Below are 19,998 nucleotides of genomic sequence, written 5' to 3'. Positions count from 1 at the left end.
TGCTAGATTCAGCCAAATGCTGTGAAAAAAACTTGCACAGCACTGGCACAGACCTGCCTGGCAAAAACTGATAGGAACTGATGTAACCTAGTCCTGAAAAGGACTCCAATTACAATTAGTCTTTACTCCCACAATCTATCTATTTAAGAGCACAGACCTGCCTGATAAAAGTTGTAGGAAATGCTGTAACCTAGTCGTTAAAAGGACTGCAATCACAACTATTCCCTACTCCCAAGCTATCTGTAGATTTGTGCGAAAATTGGCTTGAAATTAACAAGTTATAGCGCACACAGCAACAGCGGTGCCGTCTAACACGCAGCTGCAGCAGTGAGAAAATGGTGGCGACGGGGAAAATGGCTTGGTCTTATAGGGCAAGGACATGTTACATACACTGCCAATGACACATGCCCTTGCTTGTGTGAAAAAAAGCACTTCGCTCCGTGTGTGCGCTGCTGATAGGCTGACAGATTGCACCTCCCCACTGTAAATGCGGGAAAGAGAAAAAAAAAATGGAGATCTTCATTGTTCCTGCAGAGATCCATCCCCTGCCCCTCCCCCCACCCCGCTGTACACTCAAACTGCGTATTAACATTAATTTTCATCATTACTGAGAAAAAATCCAGTTATGATTTTGGTGCACGAACAGTTATCGAACATAACCTCGAACAGCCGAATTTTTCTCAAATTGTTCGTGTTCGCCGAACGGCTCGAACACCGCCCAAAACAGATGGAATTTGAGATTGGCGAACAGTTCGAGTAGAACAACGCTCATCTCTATTTCTTATATAAAATAATATTATAAAATGCTACAGAGTTTTGGTAATAAGTTTTGAAATGTGTCCCATATCATGCTGCTTTACGGTGGCCATAAAGGGGAGATAAAGCTGAAGATCTCACATAGAGTAAAACAACATTATCACATCAAAGAATTGCTAATGTGGTCAGATCAATGCATTCAGTTAAGCTGTGACGTCTCCAGTTAATTATCTATTACCTTTAACATAGCTGTGTTTTCATAGTAAATCATTAAAATCCCTAATTAATAATTACTTTCACTTATCTTTTAATTATAAATTTATAGCACTTAGAACACTTAGAAAGTTAATCTCAATCATCAGCGAACTTCTGAATTGACAACTTCTAAAGGGAAATATATTAAAGCTGAAATTTCTTATTTTACTGGCTTTCTTTAACTGAATAAAATCTAATTAGGCTTTTTATTTTTTAAATGACAATCCAGCTATTACCATATACACTAAATGTATGTGGATACCTAACCAATGCCATCATACATACTGTATATGAGCTTGATATACATCCTATTCTACAACCATTGATGGCTACAATAGTCATCACTTTTCTGGGAAGGCTTTCCAAAAGATCTTAGGATCTTTGTACCCTAATTGCACCTTATTAATCCAAAGAGCATTTGTGAGGTCAGGCACTAATGTTGAATGAAATGGTCTGGCTCATTATGGCCTAAAAGTTCTTGATGGGGTTGAGGTCAGGTTTTTCTGCAGCCACTCCAGTTCTTTAACACCAAATTTTTCAAACAATGTCTTTACAGACCACACTTTGTGACCAGTCATGCTGGAACAAGAAAATACCTTCTCAGTTTGCCACAAAAGCAATTATTTAAAGTGGCTTTATATACTGTAATGCTAAAATTAACCTTATTTGGAAATAAGAAGCCCAGATCGTAAAAAATATCTCCAAACCGTTATTCCTTCACCACTCACTTTAAGAGTAGGAATTGTACATTCTGGTATTTAGTGTTCTCTGGGCATCCACTAAGCCCATTTTTAGCCATTAGACTGCTAGAAAGTGAAAAATGTCATCACTCCAGAGCACAAGATTTTGCTGCTTCAATGACCAGTGGGGACCTGTCTTACACCACCAAGCCAATACTTTTAATCATGCTTGAGAGCCATAAAATTGTGTAAAGCTGCTTGACCACGGAAACTCATTTCATGAACTTTTTTGTACTGATTTCGCTCAAAGTAGAAGTTTGGAACTCTCTAGTGAGTGACGTAATACATGTTCACAACATTAATTTGTATGGTCTGTTGCTTCATGGCTGTGCTAATATTTCTCTTACATTCTTTACCTTCACAATAATAATACTAACAGTTGACTGGGCAACTCAAGCAGATGAAAAACTGACCACAGTGTTACCCATATAGCAACCGAGTTCTCCAGCAAGACTCCGAGTATTTGGCTATGACGGTTACGTCACTATGTCCTTCATTGTTTGTATGTTTTTGCAACAGGGTACTCTCATCCTTTTTGTTGCATATTTTATCTCCCACTCTAAAGAAATGTTATATCAATTAGGGCCCCAGCTTTTGGACTAGAAGAAGGAATAAATATATCTCTATGAGATTTATAAAAATAGCCAAATGAGCGCTCTTGGTGGTTTCTATGACATATACAAAGAAATATGGATTAGCTCCTTATCTACTGCACTTTTTTGGAGATTTTACCTGAGCACCCCCTCAGCTAAGAGGAAGCAAAAGGGGTAACTATTAAAATAGTGCACTATACCATCCGTTAGGTTATCAACAGTACACCATTTTTTTCATTTTCTCTCTTGCCTTAAATATGATCATCCTTTTGTGTACACTTCCTCACAAATTTCCTACAAGTCACATTTTAGTAAAACCCTCATGAATAGGTTGCAATGGCATCACAGCCACTTTATGGCTACACATAACAAAGACATCTCTTGGCAAAGTATTGCAAAATCTTTGCCTTGCTCCACTCAACTCAAAGCAACTCATTTCGAAGCAAAAGGAAGAACACATTTAAACATCTTTCCTCCACCACAATTATGAAGGTGGTTGTAGGATTAAACCTCCTTCACATGTCCTTGTTTCCAGCATGTGTGTCATGCATTTTTGTTAATGGATTCCGCACTTACTTCTCAAAACCTATGGGGCAGCTCACATGTCCGTGTTTTTACATGGACCCTGTGTCCGTGCAAACTCCATGGAGACATATCTGATTTTTACCCGCAGCACGGATGAAAAGGGCCAATACAAAAACATGTACAGCACATCTGTATGCCATTCGTGTGCTATCCGTATGCTGTCCGTGTTTAAAATTGCAAAGTATAGGAGAAGTTTTGTAATTTTTTTGTTTCTTTATCCATACTGGAAAAACACTGATGACACACTAAAAATAAAAATGGACACACGGATGATGCACTGATGACACACTGATGGAAAACACTGATGGCACTTGAACCGTTTTTTCACGTACTTGTTTTATACGGATGTGTGAAAGAAGCCTAATAATAAAAATAATAATAATCTTTATTTATATAGTGCAAACATATTTTGTAGCCCTTTACAATTCAGAGGTTCATATTCAACAGTCATAAGTAACATAGCTTAAGATAATTCAATAATTAAAGCAAAAATAATGCCGACCCTGCTCGTAAGAGCTTACCATCTAAAATGAGGTGGGGGTGACACAAAGGACTGGGGCTTATTTACAATGATGGTCCAGCCATCTTGAGGGGATGAGGGATAGATAAAGGCTGCATGAGCTCATCACCAGCCAGTATCTGTAGTGCTTTTGGGTTCGATGGAGACTTATGTGTGGAGAAATAAGGGATGGGTTATAAGAATACAAAAGGACTTCGATTAGGGAACGTGATAGGCCACCCTAAACAGGTGTGTTTTTAGGGAGTGCCTAAAACTGTGTAAGTTGTAGTTCATCCAAATATCTTGGGATAGAGCATTCCAAAGAATAGGTGCAGCTCAGGAGAAGTCTTGAAGCCGGGAGTGGGAGGTACGGATTATTGTGAATGTTAGACGAAAGTCGCTTGTGGAGCGTAGAGAATGGGTAGGCCAATAAACAGAAATGAGAGAGGATATGTAGTGGGGTACCGCATTGTGGAGAGCTTTGTGGGTGAAAACAAGCAATTTAAACTGGATCCTATAATTCATGGGCAGCCAGTGCAGTGACTGGCACAGAGCGGTAGCGTCTGAGTAACGATTAGCCAAATAGATGACCGAGGCTGCAACATTAAGGATGGACGGGAGAGGGGAAAGTCGAGTGAGGGGGAGGCCAATTAATAGAGAGTTACAGTAATCAAGGCGAGAGTGGATCAGGGCAACAATGAGGGTTTTTGTTGTTTCCAAGGTGAGAAAGAGGTGGATTCTAAAGATGTTCTACAGGTGCAAGAAACAAGAGCGTGCAAGTGATTATACAGTACAGACCCAAATTTGGACACACCTTCTCATTTAAAGATTTTTCTGTATTTTCTTGACTATGAAAATTGTACATTCACACTGAAGACATCAAAACTATGAATTAACAGATGTGGAATTATATACTTAACAAAAAAGTGTGAAACAACTGAAAATATGTCTTATATTCCAGGTTCTTCAAAGTAGCCATCTTTTGCTTTGACGACTGCTTTGCACACTCTTGGCATTCTCTTGATGAGCTTCAAGAGTCATGAAAATACAGAAAAATCTTTAAATGAGAAGGTGTGTCCAAACATTTGGTCTGTACTGTTTATGGAAGTTGAAGGAAAGATTGGTGTCAAACATAATGCCCAGACAATGCACCTGCTGGCTCGGCGTTATTTTGGTGCCACACACGGAGAGGGAGATGTCAGATTTAGGGAGGTGAGTAGACGGCGGGAGCAGAAGAAGTTCAGTTTTATAAAGGTTGAGTTTGAGTTTCAGATAGAGAGTGGACAGGATGTTAGAAACTGTGGCCAGTAAGTACAGTAAGGGTAAGGTCAGGGGATGAGGTGTATAGTTGTGTGTCACCAGCATAAAGATGGTACTGAAAGCCAAACTTGCTGATGGTCTGTCCAATTGGGTTTGTTTAGAGAGAGAAGAGAAGAGGGCAAAGGACTGAACCCTGAGGAGCCCCAATAGTGAGAGGAAGGGGGAAAGAAGTGGAGCCAGCGAATGACAAACTGAAAGAGCTGTCAAATAGGTAGGAGGAGAACCAGGAGAGCTCAGTGCAGTGTCCTTTAAGCCAATTGAGTGGAGCATAGAGAGTAGGAGGTGGTGGTCAATGGTGTCGAAAGCTGCAGAGAGGTCAAGAAGAAGACTAGTGAAAGCTCCAATAGACCCCCGCTGATCCCCAAAAGTAGCAATAATAATAATAATAAAAATCATGATACACAGGCTGCTCTGTAATAGTCAATATGCAGCTTATACCCAGTATACAAATGTTGCAAATGCTAAAATAGAATAATACGCAAAAAATGAAGCTTTATTACATTTAATCTATCAATGACCAACAGGATCTTACCCATTATTCCTCCCCCAAGGAGTTTGTGTTTGACAGCACTATCAGCAATAATCCTGGCTAATCTGAGCTATTGTCAGATTAAACTGTAGGGCTCCATCAGATAACCAGAGCTCACAGTTTCTCCAGGTAGCATCACTGCATAACTGAGGATTATAGAATCACACAATGACAATGGTTTCAGAGCTTTAAATGGATACCAAGCTCCATTGTGACCTGTAAAACATGAAATACATACTGCCTAGATAATGTGTCAGATATAGGATGTGCAGTGAGAAGTGATGGAGGATTAAGTGATTATATATCTGTTGTACCTCTCAGAACTGAATACATAAAATGAAAAATGTACATTTACAGATTAAAAAAAAAGTGAATTACTAAAGATATAATGCTAGAAACAGAATCTAATAATAATATAAAATTAATTATGTAAACCTGCAAAGCTTCATTCTACATGAGGCAGACTGAAATTGTTTTCTGCATTGTGACAACTCCTATGGGGTCCTATGGAAAATAAGTACGGTAATATGTAATGGAATTAACATGTTGTAAGATTACAAGAGTTCTGTCAAATTACATGCTCACCTTTGCTACAACAGAAAGTTCTTAAATAAAAACCTAGTTCTAAGCCGTAATCATTATTGTGAGTCTTATGAAACATTCATTGCTGTTTATTACATTGTGATATGGACATTTTCACCATCCAAATTGAGCTACTAAACTTTATTACTACTTAATGAATATAAGAATAAATCATTCATATTTTAAATATATGATTTGTGGAATTAGTTATGGGCAACAATATGATTTGGTGATGCATTAGAATCAGATATATTTGTTATTTTGGAGCTTCACTTCTCTTGCACAAAATAATGCAGTTTGGAATGTGGATCTGTATTACAGTATTTCATCCCATGTTGACTCAAATATGATGATTATAATGGTGCAAAGGTTCATATTAATTTTAGGACAATTTCATCACTCAGATACTGTATCAATAAGCAGTGATGCAAAGAGTAACATGAATAAATGGTCGCTGTTGTTACAACAAACTTTACACAAGTCAATATAGTACATGAGAATTTGAGAAACCTTGTAGAATATTTTATTTAAGAAATTTGACACTTTCGCCACTTATGAGCCAGTTCTTTCCCTCTTCCCTAACTATTGCACTTACCTTCCATTTTTTTAAGGGAACCTGCCACCAGCAAAAACACTATTAACCTGCAGATATGCGGTTAATCTGCAGGTTAATAACGTTACTAACCTTCCTGATGCCTGCATGTAGTCGAACGCTGCATTGAGAAAATGAACTAGTACTTCACTTGTTCCTGTTGTCCCAGTTCCTCGCCAGTCCACCACTGGCTTCCAGGATCCCCTTCCACAATGCCAGTTTCCTATACACTTTTTGATGACACCCCCAATGATGGTTAGGCCTTGACAAACCTTCTGACATCATGAAATCATAACATCTTGATGTGAAATGTAATGTCCATTGCCGGCGTCCCCACATGGTTTCCATGCAGGGACGCCAAAATACTCACCACCCTTGCCGCAGCAGTGTTCTCATTCTAATCCCCTTCCCTTCCCTTCCCTTCCCTGTGTACGCTGCACAGGCATCCAGCAGTGTATCTAGTGCACACGCTACCCTGCTCTTAAAGGGGCAGCGAGCAAACCTGCAAAGATGCCCCTAGCCAATAGCTGGGAGGCATCTTAAATAAAAAGAAACCTCCCCAATAGGGAAGTGCCTGAGCAACCCCTATAGTTTGTTAGTGGTAATGTGTGCAATTGTATGTTTCCAGGTCCCCCGTCCTTGGTCTAATATAGTTATTTCCCTATCATGTACTGTCCTTATAGTCCTGTATAGTTATAAGTGACCCTGAAGCCGCTTTGGTGGTACCTGAACCCTTTCCCGAGAATTATGTGTCTGTACAAGAACCTATGCTGAAGACCACGTTGTCTGTTCTTGCAATTAGTTTCTGAAGCCTCCCATTCTGTGACTCCACTCCTGTGTACCTATCCAGCGAACCCAACCCTTGGGATCAGCAGCTGCGGTACTGGGGACTACCTAGATGTGGTAACTGGCGGCTACATGCCGCATTAGCGTGACCTCACCATCAGAGGCTCCAGTGAACACCAGGTAGCCGCTTAGCTATGTCACTCCTTGGCAAGTTCAGCCCCGTGGGCACAGTGGGTCCACGAACCATGTGCGCCATCGGCGAGTGAGACATCAAACTATGCACTAAGACCTAGTCAATGCCTGAAGTGTAACCAAAGAGTAAAGAAGCTAACGAAATTTGAGTAGAACAGGGGCCCTGAAAGAGAAGGACTAGGTGACTATGAATTATTTTTTTTTTAATTCTCCCCTTCCATCTGTTAATTACTATGTGTTGGGGTTAGGTTACCATAGAGCATAACAAACTGTTTTACAGCGACAATCAGGTCTCATTTAATTCACAATAAATACATTTACATCTAATATATCAGGCAGCTTGACTAAATCTACTTCATTTTAGCAGATTCACTCATCTCTAGTATTAACATAATATATACAGTTGAAACCAGAAGTTTGCATAAACTATATAAAAAGACACATATGCATGTTTTTTTCAATATCTGACATGGAATCAGAATAAACCTTTCCCGTTTTAGGTCAATTAGGATTACCATAAGTTTTAATATTTGCCAAATGCCAGAATAATGAGAGAGAGAAAATGTTTTAAGGCATTTTTATTACTTACTGCAAAGTCAAAAGTTTACATACATTTCATTAGTATTTGGTACCATTGTCCTTAAACTGAATGACTTGGGTGAAACATTTGGGATGTCCTTCCACAAGATTCTCACAATAGTTGGTCGGAATTTGGGCCCATTCCTCTGGACAAAACTGGTGTAACTGATCCAGGTTTGTAGGTCGCCTTGCTCGCACCTGCCTTTTCAGCTTTGCCCATACATTTTCAATAGGATTGAGATCAGGGCTTTGTGATGGCCACTCCAAAACATTGACTTTGTTATCCTTAAGTCAATTTGTTACCATTTTGGCAGTATGCTTCCGGTTATTGTTCAATTGGAAGACCCATTTCCGCCCAAGCTTTAACTTCCTGGCTGATGTCTTGAGATGTTGCTTCAGTATTTCCACATAGTCTTCTTTTCTCATGATGTCATCTATTTTGTGAAGTGCACCAGTCCCTCCTGCAGCTAGACAACCCCACAACATGATAATTCCACCCCCGTGTTTCACAGTTGGGATGGTGTTTTTAGGCTTCTAAGTGTCTTCCTTTTTCCTCCAAACATAACAATGGTCATTATGCCCAAAAAGTTCAATTTCAGTTTCATCTGACCAAAGGACATTTCTCAAAAAATTAAGGTCTTTGCTCCTGTGTGCATTTGCAATCATTAATCTGGCTTTTTTATGTTTCTTTTGGAGTAATGGCTTCTTCCTGGCAGAGTGGCCTTTCAGCCCATGTTGATACAGAACACGTTTCACTGTGGTTATTGACACAATCTTACCAGCTTCTGCCATCATCTTCACGAGGTCTTTTGCTTTTGTCCTTGGGTTGATATGCATGTCAGACCAAAGCACGTTCATCTCTGGGACACAGAACCCATCTCCTTCCTGAGCGGTATGATGTCTGGACATTTCCATCTTGCTTATACTTGCATATAATTGTTTCTACAGATGAATGAGGCACCTTCAGGTGTCTTGAAATTGCACCCAAAGATGAGTCAGACTTGTGCAAGTCCACAATTCGCTTCTTGATATCTTGGCTGATTTCTTTAGTCTTTCCCATAATGCTACAGAAAGAAGTAGTGTATGCATTAAAATACATCCTCAGGTGTGTCTCTAATTCACTCAGAAGTTGCCAAAAAAACTATCAGAAGCTTCCAAACACATGACATCATCATATGGGCAGTCCAGAAATGTTTAAAGGCATAGTAATCTTAGTGTATGTAAACTTTTGATTTTGCAGTCATTATTATTCTATCATTTGGAAAATATTAAAAATTATGGTAATCCTAATTGACCTAAAACGGGAAAGGTTTATTCTGATTTCATGTCAGATATTGAGAAAAACATGCATATGTGTCTTTTAATATAGTGTATGTAAACTTCTGGTTTCAACTGTATATAGTATTTGTATCTCCACAAAAGTCAATAGAGTTTCAAATATGGATTTACAATATGAAATTATTAACATATTGATCTATCTAACGGGGATGAATCATGTTCGTCTTTTTCTCTTTAAATAATGGAAAATAGGCATGCAATGTTGAGAAAATCTTTGCCTTACTTATCTTGGCCTTGACATTCACCACTGCAAGATGATCCTGAAGCAAATGGACTGGGATTTTTCCTAATCAGATAAGTGCATTAGATTTATTTGAGAAAAAGTTTTGATGACATAAGATTTATCCTTCCTTACCTTATATCTTGTCTCTACATATCCATAGAACAATGGAGCAAATAGAGCAGCTATAAAAAAAATGCACAATTTTGTGATACTCTGCCAAGAGATGTCTATGATATATGTGTATTCATGTACTATAAATTGTAGCCTCCTATGAGTTATTATGACATATCATGATAAGTCATTACTAGTGATGAGCAAATGCGCTCGCCAGTGCTCGGTACTCGCCCGAGCATCACGGTGCTAGAAAAGCTCGGTGAGTATTTCCGGGTTGCTCGGGCGTATTTTCGGGTTGCATCAGGTCCATATAAGACCTGGCGCAGCCATGCTCATCACAGTCTACCCTAGAATCAGGCAGAGTAGGGAGAGCTGGTGCTGCATCAGGGAGACATTTGCTTGTTTATAGTAAGTATAGGTATTCCCCAACATATATCTCTATCCATCCGAATTAACAGTCCTTCTGAGGACTAATTCAGACTAATCCAGCTGCATATATTCAGTGGTGATGGCAGGAGTTAGGCAGGCAGGCAGAGTATGTGTCAGACTGCTGTGCATGATACAGCACAAGAGGGTTCATTGAACGTCCTGTTAGTATAGGGGTATTCCACAACATATAGACGGTATATATATATCCTTCTGAACTAACAGTCCTTCTGAGGACTAATACAGCTTCATATAATCAGTGCTAGGCAGGAGTTAGGCAGGCAGGCATTGTATGTGGCAGACTGTAGTGCATATAGTGCAAGAGGGTTCATTGAACGTCCTGTCTGCTGCTGCTGTAATAATTACAGATATTTGTAGACATAGCCCCAGATATCAGTGGCCAGGGCAAATTTTTTTTTTACCTTAATCCTGGTTATTTTCTTAAAAAGCAATACGGAGCACACCATTTTTCTGCTCCATTTGCTTGTTCTCACTGCAGAATAAAGCCAGATCTGTTCCATATATCAGCGATAAAAATCCAGAAATTTAAACTGAACGTGGAAAATATTGGCCTCCTTTTCCATTTTGTTGCAGTGTGTCAGTCAAGCTATTCACACTAGGTGTCTGTGAAGAATAGTGTTAGTAAATTTCAGGCCTGCTATTTAAAACCGTGGTTGTCTGTCAGACATATCACCTATAAGACTGTTTAAAAATCATACATTTCTTCCATTTTCAATCCGTTGCAGTGTGTCTTTGAAGCTATTCACACTAGGTCTCTGTGTAGAATAATATTAGTAAATTACAGGCCTGCTATTTAAAATCGTGGTTCTCTGTCTGATATATCACCTATAAGACTGTTCAAAAATCATACATTTCTTCCATTTTCATTCTGTTGCGATGTGTGTGGTGCGTGGCAAGGGACGGGGAAGTGGACGTGATGGTGATGGTGCATGCAGAGGCCGAGGACGTGGCAGTGGGCAAGGTGAAATTGTGCCACAGCAAACACTCATATCTTGTTACTCGACCTTCCTGTCCAAATTAATAGGGGACCACAGAACACCACTACTGAACACAGAGCAGTGTCAAAAAGTTGTTGATTGGATAGCAGTAGAAGATAATGCTTCCAGTCACTTTCCACCACCACCTCCACCCTGTCTTCCACACGGTCAAGTGTCAGTAGCCGTGAGTCTGGACCGCATATTCCTCACCCTGATCCTCCTTCCTCTCACCATGCTGAGTGCCCAGAGACAACTGATCCCACACTAGGACACTCAGAAGAGCTGTTCACTTTTCCATTTGTAGATTCCGGCCTCTAGCCCGGTTAGCTTCAAGCGAGTCAAGAGGAGAACGTGTTTAGCAATGCCCAAATATTGGAGCAGCCACGGTCACACAAAGGCGATGGTGGGAAATTACAAGAAATTCGCAAGAGGTGGATGATGATTATGATGAGACACAATTGACAGAGAGTCAGAAGGAGGACCAGGGTGCAGAAGTGGAAAACGAGGTGGTGGATGATAGAGTAACTGATCCAACTTGGAAGGGGGACATACAGAGCGAGGACAGCAGCACACAGTGGGAGGGAGGTGTAGCACCACAACAGACATGAAGAAGCAGTGTGGTGGCCGCAGACACAAGGCAGGAAAGATTTCCTCGTAACGCCAACATGATTGAAGTTGCCAGTTCAACTGTTAGGTCTCCCGAGTCTGGTTATATTTTAATGACTCTGCAGATAACCCCAAAAAGGCAATTTGCACCACATGCCAGGCCAGCATCAGCAGGGGTAGCAAAACTAGCAGCCTGAGCAGGGCCGGCGTCAGCACCCGGGGCACCCGGGCAAGTGCCAGGGCCCTGAGCAGGAGGGTGGGCCCACTCGCTGTCAGGCATCCCGCCACGCTATGGGACCCATGAGCAGAGGAGGCATGGGGCATTATAAGGGAGGGGGTGACATCCTGCATGGGGCATTATAAGGGAGAGGGGGGAAGTGACATCCTGCATGGGGCATTATAAGGGAGGGGGAGAGTGACATACTACATGGGGCATTATAAGAGAGGGGGGGTGACATCCTGCATGAGGCATTAAAAGGGGGTAAGTGACATCCTGCATGTGGCATTATATGGGGGGGAAGTGACATCCTGCATGGGTCATTATAATGGAGTGGGGGTGACATCCTGCATGGGGCATTAAATGGGGGGGAAGTGAAATCCTGCATGGAGCATTAAAAGGGGGGGAAGTGACATACTGAATGGGGCATTATAAGGGAGGGGGTGTGTGACATCCTGCATGGGGAATTATAAGGGAGGGGGGTGACATCCTCCATGGGGCATTATAAGGGAGAGGGGGGGTGTGACATCCTGCATGGGGCATTAAAAGGGGGGGGAGTGACATCCTGTATGGGGTATTATATGGGGGGAGGAGTGACATCCTGCATTGGGACTAGTGTTGAGCCACCCCCGTAGTGTTCGAGTTCGGTTCGGTTCGTCGAACACCCGTGTGTTCGCCGAACTGTTCGTCGAATCCGCTGACTAGCAAACACTGCTACTAGGCACAAAGTATTTCCTGGGCTAGATGCAGTTAAAAATTTGTAATTAGATACTCTCGTTGGATGCTGAGAAAGCATTCCATAGAGTCTCCTGGCACGCCATACATGATTCTCTTAAAAAGCTTGGGGTAGGGGTCTAGGGGACCCTTTTATAGCCAAAATCACGGCCCTGTATCGCAATACGTCACCTAGGCTGAAGATAAATGGAACTGTAGCACCCAGAGGTGTGATATCTCACTCTCAGGTAAGGATGGAGTGTGGATCAGGACCCCGACACCTGCATGCATTACACCACATTGCCGTGGGGCAGGGCGACCAATATGCCCCTGAGATGGGCACGACAGTCCCTGTCCCTGGCTGGAGTGGGGGGAGGGAACACTGAGGAAGGGGAACCCTGTAGTGCAGGAGCAGGGAGGAAGCAGTTCCTGGGTGCATTGAGAAGGGAGTATAAAAGGTGGGCACCATCTTAGTTCAGTGCAGAGAAGTCTGAGCAGAAGTGGCAGGGAGCAGGGGCTCTGCATGAGCTCTGCTCCGGAGGCGGGCCTAGTAACAGAGGCCCAGGCCTGGAAGAGGGAGAAGGAAGGAAGAGGAGCGGAGAAGGCTCCAGGAACGAGGAACGAAGGGATCCCAGGGGTGCGGACGGGCGAGTCGCCACCGCACGCCCGAATCCACCTGCATGGAGGGGTCAGGCCAAAAGGGGAGACCGGTCCCCGAAACTAGTGGAGGCAGGAAACGACCCTCAGCTAGAAACCGGAGGCTGTGACATTTTATGTGGCGCAGCCCATCGCTACACCCGCTAGGAGGGCAGCACATAGGGTCAGGGAAACTGGCGCCAAGTTTACCAAGAGGAGGCCCGAGGCAGCCGGACAGAAGGGTTGGTAAGAAAGGCCAGACAAAGGACACACAAAGGGGGTCCTGTGAAGCGCTCCAAAGTTATCTGGGAGTTGTCTGAGCCCCTCACCTGGTGAGCACAGTACGACGTGGGCAGCCGTTACCTGCAGACGTGGTCTGGATAATAAGAACTGTGAGTAAAGGCCCTGGACTGCATCACTGACTCCGTGTCGTTACTGCTGCTGCCCTGCACCATCACCCCCATCCTCCGCATACACTGCCCTGAGGCTATACTCCTCCCGTGGGGAGTTATGCTACGCTCTGCTGCACCCACAACACCAGCCTCAGCGGTCTGCCCTGCAGCGGCGGTTCACTCTGACCGCAATCCACGGGTGGCGTAGTCGGACATTTAAACATCAAAACCACATAAATAGTTCCGCCACTGGTTTGTCCACTCTGAGCCACGGAACCGGGTTGCCACCACGAAGACTACAACCACCAACATCCACCAAAAAGGGTCCGGCTCCAGGTGTCCCAAGGCCCAGGGGGTGCATCAGAACATTTTCATCACCTTTCACAATCACCAATGGGACAAGGCAGGGATGTCCTCTGTCCCCTCTCTTATACATCCTAGTGACGGAGCACCTGCTCTCATCAATTCGCCATAACCCCAATATTAGGTGGATTGAGGTGGGAGGCACCGAGTACAAGTGCTCTCTATTTGCTGATGATGTCCTAGTATATATCACTCAATCACATATATCCATCCATGCTGTTATGGCTGAAATAGATCACTTTGTTACATGGTCAAATTTTAAAATCAATGCAGCGAAGTCTGAGGCCCTCGATCTCTCCCTCCCCAAATCCATATAGGATTCCATCCAGTCCAACTTTCCCTTTGCCTGGCCCTCACAGGGTATCAAATACTTAGGAATTCCTATTCATAGAGACCTCTCCCATCTATGTTATCTTAATTTTGGGCCCTTTATTGAACAACTCCATACAGACCACGGTTGGCAAGTTAGAACTGTAAGATTCACTACGTGAACCACTGGTGTTTTGTGGAAAAGCACATGTACACTGTGATCCAAATTATTATGCAAAAAGTGTTTAGGAGTGATAAGGGAAGAATTTGTTTGTTTGTCAGTTAAACTCATTGATGGTGATGTGTGTCAGGGCTCTTTATATCACTGTAAGCAATTGCAGACTAGTGTTGAGCCACCCCTGTAGTGTTCGTGTTCGGTTCGGTTCGTCGAACACCCGTGTGTTCGCCGAACTGTTCATCGAACTGTTCGTCGAACACCTTCGAACACCGTTAAAACCAATGGCAGGCAAACAAAAACACATAGAAACACATAGAAAACACCTTCAAAGGTGTCCAAAAGCTGACAAACTGCTCAGAAGACACAACTAACACATGGAAAAGTGACAAGTACATATAGTCATGCGAAAAGAAAAGAGGTGGAGGAGTAAAAGGAGGGGGAGACACAGATATAGGCATGTCATGCCCTTCTAAAATCCAAAAAGTGAGAAGCCGACACGTTCAGTCCGCTCCTGCCCGTGCCACCTCCGTGTCGCCGGGTTTGTGCCAGAGTCGCGGTGAACCCTGACGGCCAGCCCCCCTCTCCCAATACTGGTGCCTGTCCGCTGGTGGGTCGAGCGAGCCCCCCTGTGGTGGAGGCAGCTCTAAGCTTTTTAATTTAAATTGTCTCTCTAATTTGAATAAATACACTTTAAATCCATTTACAAGGATCTATTGGAGGGCAAGTCTCATGCCAGCAGCCGCGTAATTCCAGCTCCAGTAGCGTCCACTAAAGCTGCTGCAGTTAAAAAGCTTTTATAAGGATCGAGCTCGGCTGTCCACCGCAAGGCATCCTACTGCCAGTCCGAGCCCCTGTGCCTTGGGGTGCCTCCTGATGCTCTTCACTGAGTATCCCGTGGTCCCGAAGCATTTCCTTTGAAAAAATGAAGTGTCCAAACTACAGGTGGTGTAGCTTGCTTAACAGCCGGGATAATCCGCTGACTAGAAGACCCTGCTACTAGGCACAAAGTATTTCCTGGGCTAGATGCAGTTAAAAATTTGTAATTAGGTACTCTCGTTGGATGCTGAGAAAACATTCCATAGAGTCTCCTGGCACGCCATATATGATTCTCTTAAAAAGCTTGGGGTAGGGGTCTAGGGGACCCTTTTATAGCCAAAATCACTGCCCTGTATCGCAATACGTCACCTAGGCTGAAGATAAATGGAAATGTAGCACCCTGAGGGCTCGGTTGCTACAGAGGTATTGCACCTCACCCAGAGGTGTGATATCTCACTCTCAGGTAAGGATGTAGTGTGGATCAGGACCCGACACCTGCATGCATTACACCACATTGCCGTGGGGCAGGGCGACCAATATGCCCCTGAGATGGGCACGACAGTCCCTGTCCCTGGCTGGAGTGGGGGGAGGGAACACTGAGGAAGGGGAATCCTGTAGTGCAGGAGCAGGGAGGAAGCAGTTCCTGGGTGCATTGAGAAGGGAGTATAAAAGGTGGGCACCATCTTAGTTCAGTGCAGAGAAGTCTGAGCAGAAGTGGCAGGGAGCAGGGGCTCTGCATGAGCTCTGCTCCGGAGGCGGGCCTAGTAACTGAGGCCCAGGCCTGGAAGAGGGAGAAGGAAGGAAGAGGAGCGGAGAAGGCTCCATGAACGAGGAATGAAGGGATCTCAGGGGTGCGGACGGGCGAGTCGCCACCGCACGCCCGAATCCACCTGCGTGGAGGGGTCAGGCCAAAGGGGGGACCGGTCCCCGAAACTAGTGGAGGCAGGAAACGACCCTCAGCTAGAAACAGGAGGCTGTGACATTTTATGTGGCGCAGCCCCTCGCTACACCCGCTAGGAAGGCACCACATAGGGTCAGGGAAACTGGCGCCAAGTTTACCAAGAGGAGGCCCGAGGCAGCCGGACAGAAGGGTTGGTAAGAAAGGCCAGACAAAGGACACACAAAGGGGGTCCTGTGAAGCACTCCAAAGTTATCTGGGAGTTGTCTGAGCCCCTCACCTGGTGAGCACAGTACGACATGGGCAGCCGTTACCTGCAGACGTGGTCTGGATAATAAGAACTGTGAGTAAAGGCCCTGGACTGCATCACTGACTCCGTGTCATTACTGCTGCTGCCCCGCACCATCACCCCCATCCTCCGCATACACTGCCCTGAGGCTATACTCCTCCCGTGGGGAGTTATGCTACGCTCTGCTGCACCCACAACACCAGCCTCAGCGGTCTGCCCTGGAGCGGCGGTTCACTCTGACCGCAATCCACGGGTGGCGTAGTCGGACATTTAAACATCAAAACCACATAAATAGTTCCGCCACTGGTTTGACCGCCCTGAGCCACGGAACCGGTTTGCCGCCACGGAGACTACAACCACCAGCATCCACCAAAAAGGGTCCGGCTCCGGGTGTCCCAAGGCCCAGGGGGCGCGTCAGAACATTTTCATCACCTTTCACAATCACCAATGGGACAAGGCAGGGATGTTCTCTGTCCCCTCTCTTATACATCCTAGTGACGGAGCACCTGCTCTCATCAATTCGCCATAACCCCAATATTAGGTGGATTGAGGTGGGAGGCACCGAGTACAAGTGCTCTCTATTTGCTGATGATGTCCTAGTATATATCACTCAATCACATATATCCATCCATGCTGTTATGGCTGAAATAGATCACTTTGTTACATGGTCAAATTTTAAAATCAATGCAGCGAAGTCTGAGGCCCTCGATGTCTCCCTCCCCAATTCCATATAGGATTCCATCCAGTCCAACTTTCCCTTTGCCTGGCCCTCACAGGGTATCAAATACTTAGGAATTCCTATTCATAGAGACCTCTCCCATCTATGTTATCTTAATTTTGGGCCCTTTATTGAACAACTCCATACAGACCACGGTTGGCAAGTTAGAACTGTAAGATTCACTACGTGAACCACTGGTGTTTTGTGGAAAAGCACATGTACACTGTGTTCCAAATTATTATGCAAAAAGTGTTTAGGAGTGATAAGGGAAGAATTTGTTTGTTTGTCAGTTAAACTCATTGATGGTGATGTGTGTCAGGGCTCTTTATATCACTGTAAGCAATTGCAGACACCTGTGCTAATTAGTTTGGCAGGTGTGTCCAATGAAAGGCAAGACTACTTAAGAAGGCTGTCTCACATTATTAAGCAGCCTACATTTTCTGCCAAAATGGGAAAGAAAAAGGATGTGTTGGCTGCTGAGAAGCAACAAATTCTTGAGTGTTTAGGTGAAGGCATGACTACAATCAACATTGTGCGATGATCAGGATGAAGTGTCTTGGCAATCAAGAAGTATGTAGCTGATTCACAGTACACACGTGTGCGTGCTGATAAGGGCAAATTGAGGACTCTTTCCTACAGGCAATTACGTCAGGTTGAAAGAGCAGCGGCAAAAAAGCCTTGTCATAGCAGCAGACAAGTTTTTGAAGCTGCTTGTGCCTCCAACGTCCCCCGAACAACAAGATGCAGGGTCCTTCAGAGGTATGCAGCTGTGCATACGCCATCCTGTCGACCTCCTCTATCCACTTCACACATGCAGAAACGGCTCCAGTGGGCCAAACATTACATGAAGACTGATTTCAAAACTGTTTTGTTCACGGATGAGTGCCGTGCAGCGCTCGATGGTCCAGATGGATGGAGTGGAGGATGGCTGGTTGATGGACACCCCACGCAAACACGGCTACACCGCCAACAAGGAGGAGGTGGAGTAATGTTTTGGGCTGGAATCATGGGGAGAGAGATTGTCGGCCCCTTTAGGATCCCTGAAGGCGCTAAAGATGAACTCCATAATGTATGTTGATTTTCTCAAACAGCACTTCCTGCCATGGTTCAAGAAGAAGAACCGTGTATTTCACAGCAAGATCATTTTTCTGCATGATAATGCACCATCTCATGCTGCACATAAAACATCTGCATCTCTGGCTGATATGGGAATAAAAGGGGACAAACTTATGGTGTGACCCCTATGCTCCCCTGACCTCTACCCCATTCAGAACCTTTGGAGCATCATTAAAAGGAGTGTCTATGATGGCGGGAGGCAGTTCACATCTAAGCAACAGCTCTTGGAGGGTATTCTGTCCTCATGCAAAACAATTGAAGCAGAAACCATCCAAAACCTGACAAATTCAATGGACGAGAGAGTTCAGAAGCTCCTTTTGAACAAGGGGTCCTATGTGAAAATGTAACATCACCTAGAATAAAGTTTTGAGTTGAAAACTGTTTGATTTCAGTTTCTAACAACCTGCTAATGCTTATAATTTCAAAAATGACCATTTTTTTGGTCTTTATTAAAATGAAAAGGTTGATCGAAAAGTTTGGGGGATCTAAGAGTGTGGCAACCCAGTAGTCATGATTACTTCGAATTCTGACAATATGAGGGTCATGCTGCAGGTAGTGCAGCAAGAAGGCACTTATGTGTTTTGCGCATCTCGGAGCCCCAAAATTATTTTCCGGGCTAGATGCAGCTAAAAATTATTATTAATTTTAAATCTGGTGAAGCTTTAGTATAGATGGCCTAATAGGATCAGTGCTGCACACTGCTACAAAGATCAAATTATTTTCCAGTCAAGATACAGATAAACATGATTAGTAATTTTAAATCTGGTGGAGCTTATTATAGATGGCCTAATAGAATCAGTGCTGCACACTGCTACAAAGCCCAAATTATTTTCCAGCCAAGATACAGATAAACATGATTAGTAATTTGAAAGCTTAAAACGGTTGGTAGGGTGATTTTAACCAAACATCAAGCTTTTACTCTCCCCAGGATGACACAGGGGTAGAAAAGTAGTTTCGGATCCATGATTTGTTCATCTTTATGAACATGAGTCTGTCTACATTATCAGTGGAGAGCCGCGTGCGCTTATCTGTCAGCACACCACCAGCAGCGCTGAACACACGTTCAGACAGAACGCTGGCTGCGGGGCATGACAAGATCTCCAAGGCGTAAGTGGCTAGCTCCGGCCATTTATCCAGATTGGAAGCCCAAAAAGAGCAAGGGTCCAGTGACACAGTCGTGGCTTCAATGTTTACTTGGAGATACTCCTGTACCATCGTCTCTAGGCATTGACTATGTGTCAGACTTCTTGTCTCCTGTGGCCTTGCAAAGGATGGGCTAAAAAAGTGGTGAAATGATTCCGCAAAATTGATGTTACCAGCAGATACTGTGGTTCTGTTACGGTTTGAGTGCTGAACACTTGACGGTCCCACGGTTGGCAAGTTGGAACTGTGAGATTCCCTATGTGCACCACTGGTATTTTGTGGAAAAGCACATGTAAGATTCTGCAACAGTCTCTGCTGATACTCCTGCATGCGTGCATCCCTTCCTATGGCAGGAATAATTTCTGCAAATTTACTTTTGTACCGGGGATCTAACAGTGTGGCAACCCAGTAGTCAGGATTATTTCTAATTCTCACAATTCGAGGGTCATGTTGCAGGTAGTGCAGCAAGAAGGCACTCATGTGTGTTGCGCATCCA

The sequence above is a fragment of the Phyllobates terribilis genome, unplaced genomic scaffold (genome assembly GCF_046119375.1).
Source record: "Phyllobates terribilis strain yellow unplaced genomic scaffold, ASM4611937v1 Scaffold_2__4_contigs__length_985480577, whole genome shotgun sequence".
In the NCBI taxonomy this organism is placed as follows: Eukaryota; Metazoa; Chordata; class Amphibia; order Anura; family Dendrobatidae; genus Phyllobates; species Phyllobates terribilis.
Note: the sequence above shows the minus strand (reverse complement) of the source record.